Raw genomic sequence first — 12,778 nt, forward strand, 5'->3', positions numbered from 1 at the left:
GTACCACAACCTCTTGCTAAACCCCCTGATACTGTAGACCTATGTTTTTATTCGATTTATTATTTATTCATTCATTCAACTGACATTCAATATGTCTCGTCACACCAGCCATCTGCTAGCTACTAGAATATGAAGACATTGGCCCTACCCCAAGATCCCCATGGCCTGCTAGAGGGAAAATGTACTAGTAACTGTAGTATAGTATGGAAAGAGCCTTGGAAGAGTGGGAGCCCAGTGCTGTAGGGGCTCCCGGGATAATGAGATAATCACCAGATCCTGACTCAGGTGTCCTGCTGGCTTCTAGTTTCTCTCCCTTAATCTGGCCCAGCTGGATCTAGCCCCAAGCAAAGCTCTGCCCTAGATGGTCTCTTTGGTCTGGCTCTGCTGCTACCTGCCAAGCTTCATATTTGGAGAGTTCTGGAATGGCTGGGCTGCTAAGCATGTGGGTGCATCTTAAGGGATTACCTCTCTCATTAGTCATCCTGCCTAGGAAAGCGAATCTTTAAAATTCCTATTTCACTACTTACACAGGAATTTCACTGTAACACTTGAGAACGGAAATCAGTAAAGTATAAATCCTTTCCTCAAGGGGATTTATTTAGTGAAGTATGAAAAGGCCTCATTATTAAAGCAGTCTCACCTTAAGCCAGCCACATACCATAGACCCCACAAACAGATTAAATATGTTTTCCTATATTTCGAGGTTCAATTATTTAAAGTGGAATTAATATTGCATGCTAGTACTGTAAAAAGAAATACCTTCATAAAAATCTCTTCTGTTGAGGCAGCCACAGCACTTCCTGGAATCTCTCACTACAGTATAACTTCGGCTTACTCTGCCTCCTTCCTGACAGAGTTGGGTTTTTGCAGTTTCATTTCTCCACCGAAGTCCCTTCAGGGCCAGGATCACATATCACCTTGGTGTTGCCCACAGCCCAGTACTTGGCTCAGAAATCACACCACAAGTCCAAAATGGCAAGCTATTGGCCACTGGACCAGATTCTGCCCATAGAAGTGGATTTTATAGCCCATACAATGTTTTAAATATTTTAGAAATAACTTCCCATATTTAAACATTTTACAGAGTTTCCAAGTTTTCTTGAAAAAAAAAATCAAAGCTGGCAACCCAAGGGCCCGAGTTCCCACTGCCTGTAATTAACTCAGGCTGAGAGTGAGTGCCCCCTTTATATGGCCACTCTCCTGGTCTTCTTAATAGACTCCCGGGTCCACCCTGCCCTAGGGGCATCTGTGTGGCTCCTACAATCATTGCCTGTCAAAATAAATTGTCCCCGCACCCTGCTCTCCTCAAGCTAAACCAGGCCACCCTAAAACAAGAGACTATCCCAAATAGAGACAAACAAGTAAAATTAAATGAAAACACAAGATACCCAAATGGGATATGAAAATGGAGCACAGAACCACCTGATGAGAAAGGTTAAGCTGGAAGTCCACAGCACCACAAAAATGCCCACTTCTCTCTCCATTTGAAAACATTCAAACAGAATAGCTTGACTTCAATGAGAGGACTCTAAAATAAGGATAGGATTTTTATAGTCCAGGCACTATAGGAGCAAGCAGGCTTACCTCGTGGCCACCACACCGCACCTTGTCTAACTCAGAAGGCAGTGCACTCCTCCTCCAGGAAGACACGCCCCTGCACCAGCCCCCACTCGTGTAGGGCACAGCCCTTGCCATAAGACAGACAAAAAAAAAAACCCCTCCAAACCCTGTAGTTAGGGTCTCACCAGCCCGTCCTTGAAACATTGACTAACCTTGTCATGGCCCTTGGCTTTGTGAATATTCTCAAACAGCCTCATTATCTCTCTATATGGTTAAATATCTGCTAGGGTCCCTGTGGTGGGCACAAAGAGATGTCTGGCTAGGTGGAGTGGGCTCACAAACACGAGCACTAGCGTCAGTAATGGGATCCCGGACCAAGGGTGATTATGCACCTGCTTGCTCACTAAACAGCTGTAGTGATTTACAAAGAATGAATCTCATATTGACTAATTTAGTCCACTCCAGACACACATGAAACATTTTCACACAACAGAAGATACACATGTAAGGGTGGAAAATTTTCAAAGGGCCAACTTCTGCTTCCATTGTTTAATGTTAAACAGGGTGTAGTTCTAGGAGATATTCTGTGCAAAGATATGCTAATGTTAAGGGTGTAGTTATCCTGTGTAAAGATGTGTTAATGGCCAGCTTCTGCTTCTGTAAACTTGCTTACTCGCTAGAGGGGGTTTTGGGGCTTTTTAAGCTATTCCCTCTAGAGGCGTTTTGGGGCTTTTTAAGCTATTCCCTCTAGAGGCTCGGGGCTGATCTCTTCTAACCCTGTGTGGTAGAGAGTTAGTCACCGGCAGGCTAATAAAGGCTCACAATTCATCTCAATTGGCTCCGTGGGTCTTAGATTTGATCGCACCACAACACACAGAGACACTTTGAAACCTATTCACTCTCTGGGTTGTAATATGAAATATTAAGGGTCAAGGGCTATGTCTTTTAGAAATTACATTACAGGACCAGATTACCTAAGAAAAAGTATAGAAATTGACTTTAGTGGCATACCATTCCAGCCCCCATACCTTTCCCTATACTGTCTCCACTGTTAAAATTCCCTCACCTGCCCTCCATTGCCATCAAAAGTGGGCACATCAGTTAAAGCATGGGTTGCAAACCCCATCTACAGGACAGGGGTCAAGCATCTATGTAGTAGCTTGTGCTGGCACTGTGCCCTCCCTCACCTTGAAGAGCATGCGCCACCCACAGAAAAAGCAGAGCTTTTCAAAGAATCTCATGCATTCCTGGATCTAATCTACTTAACTGCAAGTCCATCCCTGCCCTTCCCTGCTCTGCTCTGTGTCACACAGTCCACAGCCCTGCGGCTTTCCCATGTCCCCACATCAGCGGGCTTCACATTGTTCTGCCAGTGAGAGGTCCTAATGGAAGACTGGGTCAGGAGAGAGGGTAAAGGTCAGGGTATTTCTCCCCAATTTTCTCTTGCTCAGGGTGCATCTCCTTTGTCGTTTCAGCTCCCAAAGAACAGGCTGCCATGGTTCCAACCTCTTTAAATGACCCCAAGCCCTGCTGATAATGCTTCTGTCTTCTTTTGTCCTTCTAGGATAGGGAGAGTAGTGGGTTCCAGGAGTTGTAATCTCTGAGTTAGCCTATGTCTTAGCTCGAGCTGCCATAACAAAACACCATAGACCAGATAGCTTAAACAATAAAAATTTATTTCTCGCATTCTAGAGGATAAGAAATCCCATTGGCTAATTTAGCTCCTGGTGAAAGCCTCTTCCTGGCTTGCAGAGGGCTGTCTTCCTGCTGTATGCTCACATGGACTTCCCTCTCCTCAGTGTGTGAAGAAGGAGAGAGGGAAATGGGGGAGAGTGGAGAGGAAGAGGGAGAGAAGAGAAGAGGGAAAGGGCTCTCTAATGTCTCTTCTTATAAGGGCAAAAATCCCATCATGAGGGCCCCAACCTGATGACCTCATCCAAATCCAATTACCTCCCAAAGGCCCCATCTCCAAATGTTATCACATTGGGGGTTAGGGCTTCATCATGTGAATTTTGGAGGGAAACAATTAGTCCATAGGATTCCGTTTAGCTTCTCAGCTTATCCATCACCTATGCAAACAATGTCTGGATTAAATTTCCTTTCTGTAATACCTTTCTGTAATTTCCCTGGGTGGTCCCTAACTTAGACCAAGTCAGCCTATAGCATTGATACATAATATGTGTATGTGCGTGCGTGCGTGCGTGTGTTTGTGTGTGTGTATATATAGAGAGAGTCATGATACCTAAGTTAAGTGAGACAAGCATGCTGATTGATACACTGCTGATGGGGGAGTAAGTGGATACAACATTTTAAAAAGGCAATTTGGCAAACTGTACCAAAGCCTTGTAATTTTCACACCATTTATCTCAGCAACTCCAAATCTGAGGGCTGATTCTCAAGAAACATTTGGATGAAAAACCCAAAGAGTTATGTACAATGATATTTATCATGTCTTTAATTACAATAATCCAAAACTGGAAGCAATTGAAATATCAAGTAATCATGTATGATTAACAAATGCATTATTTGATGGATAATAATGCATCCATTAAAAGTAATTAAATTAGTACATATTCATTAGCATGAGAAAATATTCATAATATAATGATAAGTAAATAATCAGAAAGAGTATATACAATATAGTAAAAAAAAAAAACTGTACGTACCCACAAAACTAGAAAGAAATTTATGAAAAGGCTGTTATGCTAATAGTTTAGCCATCATTTCTTTATATGGATAGTTAAATTGCAAATGTTTTTCAAATTTCTTACATAGTTTTTAAATGTTCCTGAAAGAAAATATGCTACTTTTATCATCAGAACGAGTCAATACAGCTAATAAGTAGCAAATATGAGTTCATAAATTTTTCTTCCTACCAGCAACTAATGAATAGGCTATGAGTTTTCACAGTTAAATTTCACTTCAGAGCCTGTGCTCTTTCTGCTATTCTAATAAAAGGACATGGGAATGAGAGACAGTTGAGAAAAGAAAGAGGTATAATAAGAGACTCAGAGCAAGACTAACTCTAAATGTCATTGGCTCATTCCTCTAGTCTCTGAAACCATTTATTAATGGGGACCATCAGAAAGCCACCAATGGAGTCTATCTTATCGATATCTCCTGTCCCACCTCAGTTTTGCTATTACTAATTATGCTTCTGGGAAGCCACTTGCCTGTATTTAAAACAAGAAACAGTTTTACAAAACTCACACCAAATTTTATACTAAAGATTTTGACTGGGATATGATTTATTGAATTCCCTCATCCTTGGTGAGGATCCACAGGAAAAATTTCTCTTTGATGTCAGTATCAGAAATAATTATGTTTCTACTGAACAACTTGTTCATTTTTGTCTTTTAGTCATTGTAAAGTTTGAACTTTATAATGATTCCCTTTTCACATTAACTGTTTCAAATTTCAGAGGTTTTTATTTGAGTCTCACATTTAAGAAGGGTATAGGATTAAATGACATCAGTTCTTATAATAATTTTGCTACTGACTATTTTTAAGTCATTTGAATACATATATTGAAATGTATGTTAACATATGCATGTTTGCAATCCACCATATATCCTTTTAAGAATAAGCAAATGCCTCTCATACTTTAGTCACATTTTCCAGCTCACATCTAGTTACAGTTCTAGTTGGATGGACAGCTAGCTCCCAGGGCTCGTATCCCACTTCGGGGTTTTCTCCAGAATCCTAGAAACTCACCAAACTGGTGCATGCATGAAGCCCATAAGTGCAGGAGAGATAATGACATTGGGGATAACCATCAGTGAGGAAAGGAAGGTGGTGAATAAAGGTTCCAGTCTCTCATCTACGTGCTCATCAGGAAATCTGAAGCAATTAAGTTCCCATTTCTTATAGCAATGAGCTTGATAATGCACCCTTATACTGACTTTACTCTTTTCCTTTCTCACTCTCCCAGTTTCCTCACTCCTTTTCCTAGGATCGTATCCCCCCAAAAAAGAAAAAAAAAGCACCACCACTCAAGGCATATTCTCAAAACTCTGCTTTCGAAGGAATGCACACCAAATGGTGGGATAAAAGAAAGGAAGAAGACAGGAGACAATGAATAAATTACTTGCACATATTAATTGACTGATGGAAGTCAGTTCACAAAAAAAAAAAAAAAAAAAAAAAAGACGAGAATTCTTTCTACCCAGATTCTTGACTATGAGTTCCTTGACTGAGAAAAGTGAATGCCCCTAAAATGAACCCTATACCAACCAGACACATATGCCACTCTCTTCTCAGATAATAATTTCCAGACCTTTGGGCAAATAGCAGCTAAAATTTGATATTTGATCAAACACAGTACTGATATGCCATGGATATCTCAAACCCATTTTTAATATTTTAGGCATCAGATGAAGGTGAGCACTCTGCTAGATCTATTGCCTCCTTCGGATGCTTGTAGAAACCAGAGCTGTGGCATTCTGAGGAGGACAGGCAATAGCAGGGAATCGACCCCATCTAGTAGCCACCCACTGCATGGCCAGGATATACTGCTGCATGGAGTAAACAAACATCTCTGCAAAGGTCTCAGAGGCCACAGGGAGACTTGTGATCATACATCATCTGTCCTAGATAGTGACACTGAGGACTTTGGAGAGTTCTTCGCCTTAGGGTACAAAATGTCCTACTTTTCATGCTTCAAAGGAGCTTCATATGGTCTTTTCTGTCCCATGCATAATAGCCATCTAATCAAATTCTGATGAACTAATTGAACCAGGTATTTATTGCTCCTTCCCCTTACAGATCATTCTTGGAGAGTGGTGATGACAGTGATGATGACGGCTGCTATTTATTAAATACTTCCTCCCCAATGCCCTCATTTGACTATTGAGGAAACAGAAGCCCAGATAGATCAAGTATCCTGCCCAAGGTAAGTATTTGGCCATTAACAATGTTGGAACTTTGTCTCCCAAGCAGATATTTATTCCATTATTCTTTGCTGCTTCTACACTAATGAGCAGATGAGAATTTAAACCTGGGCATTTCCATGTGATTTTAAGAAGGATACATATATGGGAATAAAAATTATCCATTTTCTCATAAAGAAAGATGAGGTGGGGAAAGAAAGAGAGATAAGGAATTCTTCATGGTCACTCAGAGCTTATATGGTGTAAAACAGAGTGTTCTAATCCACAAGTGTGATCATCATCACCTAGGGCCAGAGCCTGGGATGGATGGCTGAAAACCCTCAACCAGTCATGGCTGGTGACCTCTACGCAGAAGTAGGCATGTCTATTTGCCTAAGTTTGCCTTGCAAATGGGATTATCATTTTCTATTGTGCAATGATATGAAAACTCTGGGAAGGACTATCTTAACAGGTATAATTGGTTTATTGAACATTCTGGAAAGTCTCAACAGAGTCCAAGCATGAAACAGTTTTATTTTTCTCCCTACCCTTTGCCTTCTCTCTGATCAACCAAATCACTCTTTGATGACAGTTCAGTTTAAACAAACCAATACCTCTCTAGGCACTTTTAGTTATGAAAAAACAAGCCTATTCTGGGACTGACTCCCTTTTACTTTAAAAGTACATTCCATTGTAAATAAAAAGGTGAATCTCATGTAAATTCAAAGCTTCCAACCTGCATTTGCTCAAGCCCAAGCCTTGGATCAAAATCAGAAGTGTGAAGAGGGCATGGTGTGTTTTTTCCCTCTTCTTCAACCTCTTCTCTCTTCTTTTCCTGACTCACTGGACAGGAAGGAAAGGGATTCGAGGAAAGGCAACCAGCACTTTAGTAAACTGTATTCATTGCTTTGATTCCCTATAGACTGGCTCTCCAGGCCCCCAATGAGCAGAGATGTTTCAGTGCTGGCTCTCCCACGAGCTGCAGAAGTGGGTGCTTTGAGGCTCCCTTCTTAGTTCCCTTTCACAGTGAGTGATACACCTTTTGGCTAACCTCTCAAATGTTCCCCTCCACTCCTACCCAGATAGTACATCCATAGTATCTTATCCTGGTCCCATAGTCTGACAGGGTGCAATAACCTAGTACTTTCTGCAATAAACACTCGACCCACAGAAAACTCCCTCTTCCTATTTTGTCAAATGCAGTGGCAAGGTGCCCTCTCTTCATCTTACCATTAGGGCTGCTCCCCACGACATCTAGACTTCCAGGCAATAAGGACCCTCCAGGCAATAAGGAGACATGGTCCTGTTTCTCACATGCCCTTAAACTAACTAACTCACTCTCTCTCTCTCTCTCTCTCTCTCTCTCTCTCTCTCTCTCTCTCTCTCTCTCTCTCTCTCTCTCTCTCTCTCTCTCTCTATATATATATATATATATATATATATATATATATATATATATATTAAGCTGCAGAGTCTTTTCTCACTGTAGCCCTGTTCTGCTCCAAAGGTGGCTCGGAGCAGACTCATGGATTCTCCACATGTACCCAGCTAGGTGGGGAGTGAAGTACTAGTCTCCCCTTCTTGTATGCAACCCCCAATCTCTACAAATAGTGCACTCATTTGATTTGAAATAAAAGCTCCTTGGGAGAATAGAGAAGGTAAGAGCCTCCCCTAAGTCAACCCACAATTTAAATCCTTCCCATTTTCCAGGCTTCTTTTTCCATAGGCAGGAGGAGGTGATGCGGTTTCTGTCAATTCTGTGTCATCTTCTTAGGTTCTGGGGACCATGCCTATTGCCATCTTTAGAATACTGTGTTATTTATTGCCTGTTATTCTCAATGTTGAAGCTGTCTGTATATAACATATCTGACATGAAGATAATGCTGATTAGCAGAATATCTGTATAAAAGGGGACATGGCCTAAAAGAAATATTAGCCTTTGGGTAAAAAAATAAATAAAATAAAATAAAAATGAAAGAATCAGGGTAAACTAAACAGACAGCATTCTCTGTCAAACACATTCCAGGTACTTTAAATAAATTGAAGATATCCAGGGGCACATCCACCAGAGGTGCATAAATCCCACCAGAAGAGTGTACCTCCTTGGTCTGACATTCACCCTAACAGCTTCCTTTCACCTTTCTTGCCCCAATTGCCAGAGACCCATAGGTGACACTTCAGTCCCCAGTATTTGATTCAAGGGCTTCAGGCTTTGGTCATCCACTTTGAACACATTTCTTCAGCTTAAACTTGGCAGCTTTCCATAGTTCTCTTATTTGTTTTGTTTCTAGGTACCAACCCCCACCTCAGCCCCAGCCCATGGGACTGGCCAACCCAGATGCCTTCTCATCACGAGACCCTCCTAAATCTCTAAAAAATACTTGATTCTTGATCTTCTCTACATATCATCTGTAAAATTGAAGTTCAGGGGAAAAAAGAGAGAGAGAGAGAGAGAAAGACCAGATTTACTAATAGTCAACAACGCAGCTTTTGCCTCAAATACTCTGGGTCAAAAAGAAGAAAACGGCTGACTGAAATAAACCAACAAAATTTTATGTCTACAAATATTTACCATATTCACATGACTGTAGAACACAGTTTAGCACTTGCCACTGATCTTGTGAGTCAATTTTAAAAACTAGCTGTTTGACTGAATTTGACTGTTTGATTATTTATTTATTCTTATCCTCAGAGTGCTCGGCTCTAACACATGGGAAGCAAAGGTGAAGCAGCCTGTTTTGTGGTCTTACTTTATTCCCAAGACTAGAAGAGGTACATCGCAGGTCTTCTCACAGGTAATGAGGGGAAAAATTCCTCTTTTTTTGGTAACTTCTTAGCTGAGAGCCTTTTTCATATTACAAATACTTTAAGTGTTTCATACTAATGTTCAGGCCTCATCATTGGAAACACAATACTAACTTTAATTTTTTGGTTGTTGAACCCAGTGCCAGGAGCAAGTTAAGAGTGTGGCTTCAATTTGTGTTTTATTTATGCAAAAGAATAAAAATATACTTGTGCAAGTGAAGGGTGAGCTGCAGCACGAGGCAGTGTGTTTTTAGAAGGCAAACAGAAGACTGGATTTACTCCCCATTCACTAGCACTTTACGGCTTCCTCATCAAACAAGACAGGCTTTCTGTCTCTTAGACGGTAAATGTTGTTAATGTGCTGAGCAGTAGTGCACCCACTCTCAAGCTGTTTATTAGGAAGAGGAGTTATTTAGTGACTCTTCCTTTGACTCAGGGATGAGTCCCTGAGAGATCACTGAGGGCCCTGGAAATGATGCTCAGCCCAGTGTACCACTGCCCAAAATCCTACTGGACGACAGCAGATCTAAGAAAAGGTATATAAGTTGTTCTTCATTTCTGGAATCCTCCTCCATTCTGGAGGTAGAATGTTCTCGAGCTTTCAGTGGCAAGGAGCTAATTATTCATCTTATTAACATTATTCACCTTATTAACATCTTCTGAGTCCATAAAGGCAGGGCACAAGAGCAATAGTAAAAAATGAAGAAGGAAGTAGCTTTGGCCATTACCAGCAGTGTGGTCGTGGGTAACTGGTTATATAATTAGGAATCCCTGGATCAACTTAAGTTGAGGTTTAGAAAAAGGTTGGCCTGGGGGACAAGGAGGGCAGAGTTATAGGGATCTCATGCTTTAGAGTAGTGCTAATATAATGTGTGCCACATTACAATTTTAAAATTTTTAACTGCTACATTAAAAAAAAGAAACAGTTGAAATTATTTTTAATAATATATTTTTAACCCAATATATTATTATATTGATACACAGTCAATATAAAATTACATAGGAATTTTACATTTTTTTCCATACTGTTATAGACTATGTGGTTATCGTCCCTCCTCCCCCCTCAAAAAAAAATTCATATATTGAAACTCTAATTCCCAATGGGATACTTGAAGTCAAGGCCTTTGAGAGGTGATGATGCATAAGTGAGGTCATGAGGGTCAGGTCTCCATGACTGGTCTAGTTTCTTATAAGAAAAGGAAAAGAGGTCAGAGCTTCCTCTTTTAGTCATCTGAAGATATGAGGAGAAGGTGGCTATCTACAAACCAGAACGCAGGCTTTTAGCAAACACCAGATCTGCCAGCACCTTGATCTTGGGCTTTTCAGATTCCAGATTGTGAGAAATAAATGTTGTTTAAGCCACTCAGTCTGTGATCATTTGTTACAGCAGCCTGAACTAAGACACACTCTGGGTATTCAATTCAGACCAGCCACATTTCAAGTGCTCAATAGCCACATGTGGCTACTGGCTCCTACATAGGACAGCACAGCTCTAGAGGAATAATGTTAACAGGAATCACTGAGGCTCATAGGCCAGGGTAGGGCCTGAGTTCCTAGATGTCTCAGAAGCTCTCAAATGCTACCAGTGTTGAAGGTTCATGAACTACATTTTGAGCAGCAAGGAACTAGAATACCTTTCAGTGGTGTCCTGTCACTGGCTCACAGAGCCGATTCTGTATATTTCTTTCTAAAACCATGTTCAGTGATATCACATTGCTAGTTCAAAATCGGCCATAGTAGGAGTATTTATACAATAGAAACTGGCAAACAATACAAATCAGGGCATTACTTTTTTCTGAACATTTACCAGCATATCACTGCTCATGGTCCAAGAGGCAATCCCATAGTTTCTGACTCTTGTCTCAGTAATAGTATTATGGATAATTTTTCTTCTTCTCCTTCTTCTTCTTTCCCTTCTCTTTCTCCACTTTCCCTTCTCTTTCTCCTTATCTATAATATTTTTATAGCTAACACTTAGTGTTCATGTATTTTTTAAAATATGCTTTTTTAACCAAAGAAGTATAGGACATTGAGAGATAGAAGGGCTGCTTCTATAAATGTTATGCCACAAATTAACTTTGTAATCTAAACAAGTCTGTTAACTCTGTCACTTACTTTCCCTACCTATATAATGGTCACATTTTCTCTACCTGCTTAAGATCCAGATTTGAAGACTAAAGTGAGATAATCGCTTTGATTTTTAAGGTGATGACATAAATCCAAGGAAATGATGAAAACGACTATCTACCTCAATTAGGCAGAACTCCACTGTTCTGGTGTGGTCAGGTTCTCTTTCAGGTCAGAGCTATTATCAACAGCAGAGAAAAGGTCTTCATTTCTGAAGGTCACAGCTATCTTGCTATGAATTTGTTGAACTCAGATTCTTGACCAAATCCTAGCTGTCCTTGCTAGTTAAGAAAGCCTCATCAGCCAAAACAATACTGAAAAAAGAAGAAAAAAGTTGGAGGACATAAACTTCCCAATTTAAAAACTTACTATAAAGCTACAGCATTCAAGAGTGTAGTGCTAACAAAAAGATAGAGATACGGATAAATGAAATAGTACTTTGAGTCCAGAAATAAATTCATGTGTCTGCAGTCAACTGATTTTGACATGGAGGCCAAACCATTCAATGGGAAAGGATTGATTTTCCAATGTGGTGTAGGAACAACCAAATAGCCACATAAAAAAAAAAAATGATTTTGGACCTCGTACCTCACACTATATACAAAAAATTAACTCAAAATTGATCAAAGACCTAAATGTAAGAGTTAACATCATACAATTTTTAGAACGAAACACAGTTATAAAGATCGATGACCCTGGAATATGACACAAAAAGCACAAACAAAGAAAAAACAGATAAGACTTCATCAAAATTAAAACTTTGGTCCATCAAAGGCCTTTATCAAGAAAGTGAAAATATAGCCTATGCAATGGGAGAACATATTCACAAATTATAAATCTGATAAAGCATTCATATCCATAATGTGTATATATATATATAAAACTCCTAAGCAACAAAAATAACAAATAATTTAAGTTAAAAATGAGAAAAGGACTTAAATAAACCTTTCTCCAAAGAAGATAAGCAAACGGACAATAAGTGCATGAAAAGATGCTCAACATCACTAATCACTCAGAAAATGCAAATCAAAACCCATGAGACAGCACCTCACAACTTCACAACCATTAGGATCACTACTATCAAAACAAACAAAAACAGAAAATAAGTGTCGGCGAGAATATATATGAATATATATTTAGTAAATACACTTTAAAAAGCTAGATTGTACACTTTAAAATGGTGAGCCTCTGTGTAAATTTGTACATCAATTAAGAAAAAAGTAACCCTGATTATATTAATTTCTCTGGTCACATTTAATCCATTCCACAAATAGCATCTAAAATAGATTGGATATTGTGCCGGATGCTGAGAATAAAGTGCCAAGTACAACTAATATAGTCCTTGTCCTCAAGGATCTTACTTTCTAGTATCCATCCATCTATCTAAGCCTCACCATCCGCTCAGCCTGCTACTATGA

At 39.8% G+C, this 12,778-nt stretch overlaps 1 protein-coding gene across 4 annotated transcripts in view; it reads right to left on the reverse strand.

Annotated features, from left to right (window-relative positions):
• THSD7B (thrombospondin type 1 domain containing 7B) overlaps nucleotides 1-12,778 on the reverse strand; it is a 1,079,084-nt gene that overhangs the window by 874,760 nt on the left and 191,546 nt on the right. The gene's annotated exons all lie outside the window — the stretch shown is intronic.

This window comes from Rousettus aegyptiacus, unplaced genomic scaffold (genome assembly GCF_014176215.1).
Source record: "Rousettus aegyptiacus isolate mRouAeg1 unplaced genomic scaffold, mRouAeg1.p scaffold_m13_p_2, whole genome shotgun sequence".
Lineage (NCBI taxonomy): Eukaryota > Metazoa > Chordata > Mammalia > Chiroptera > Pteropodidae > Rousettus > Rousettus aegyptiacus.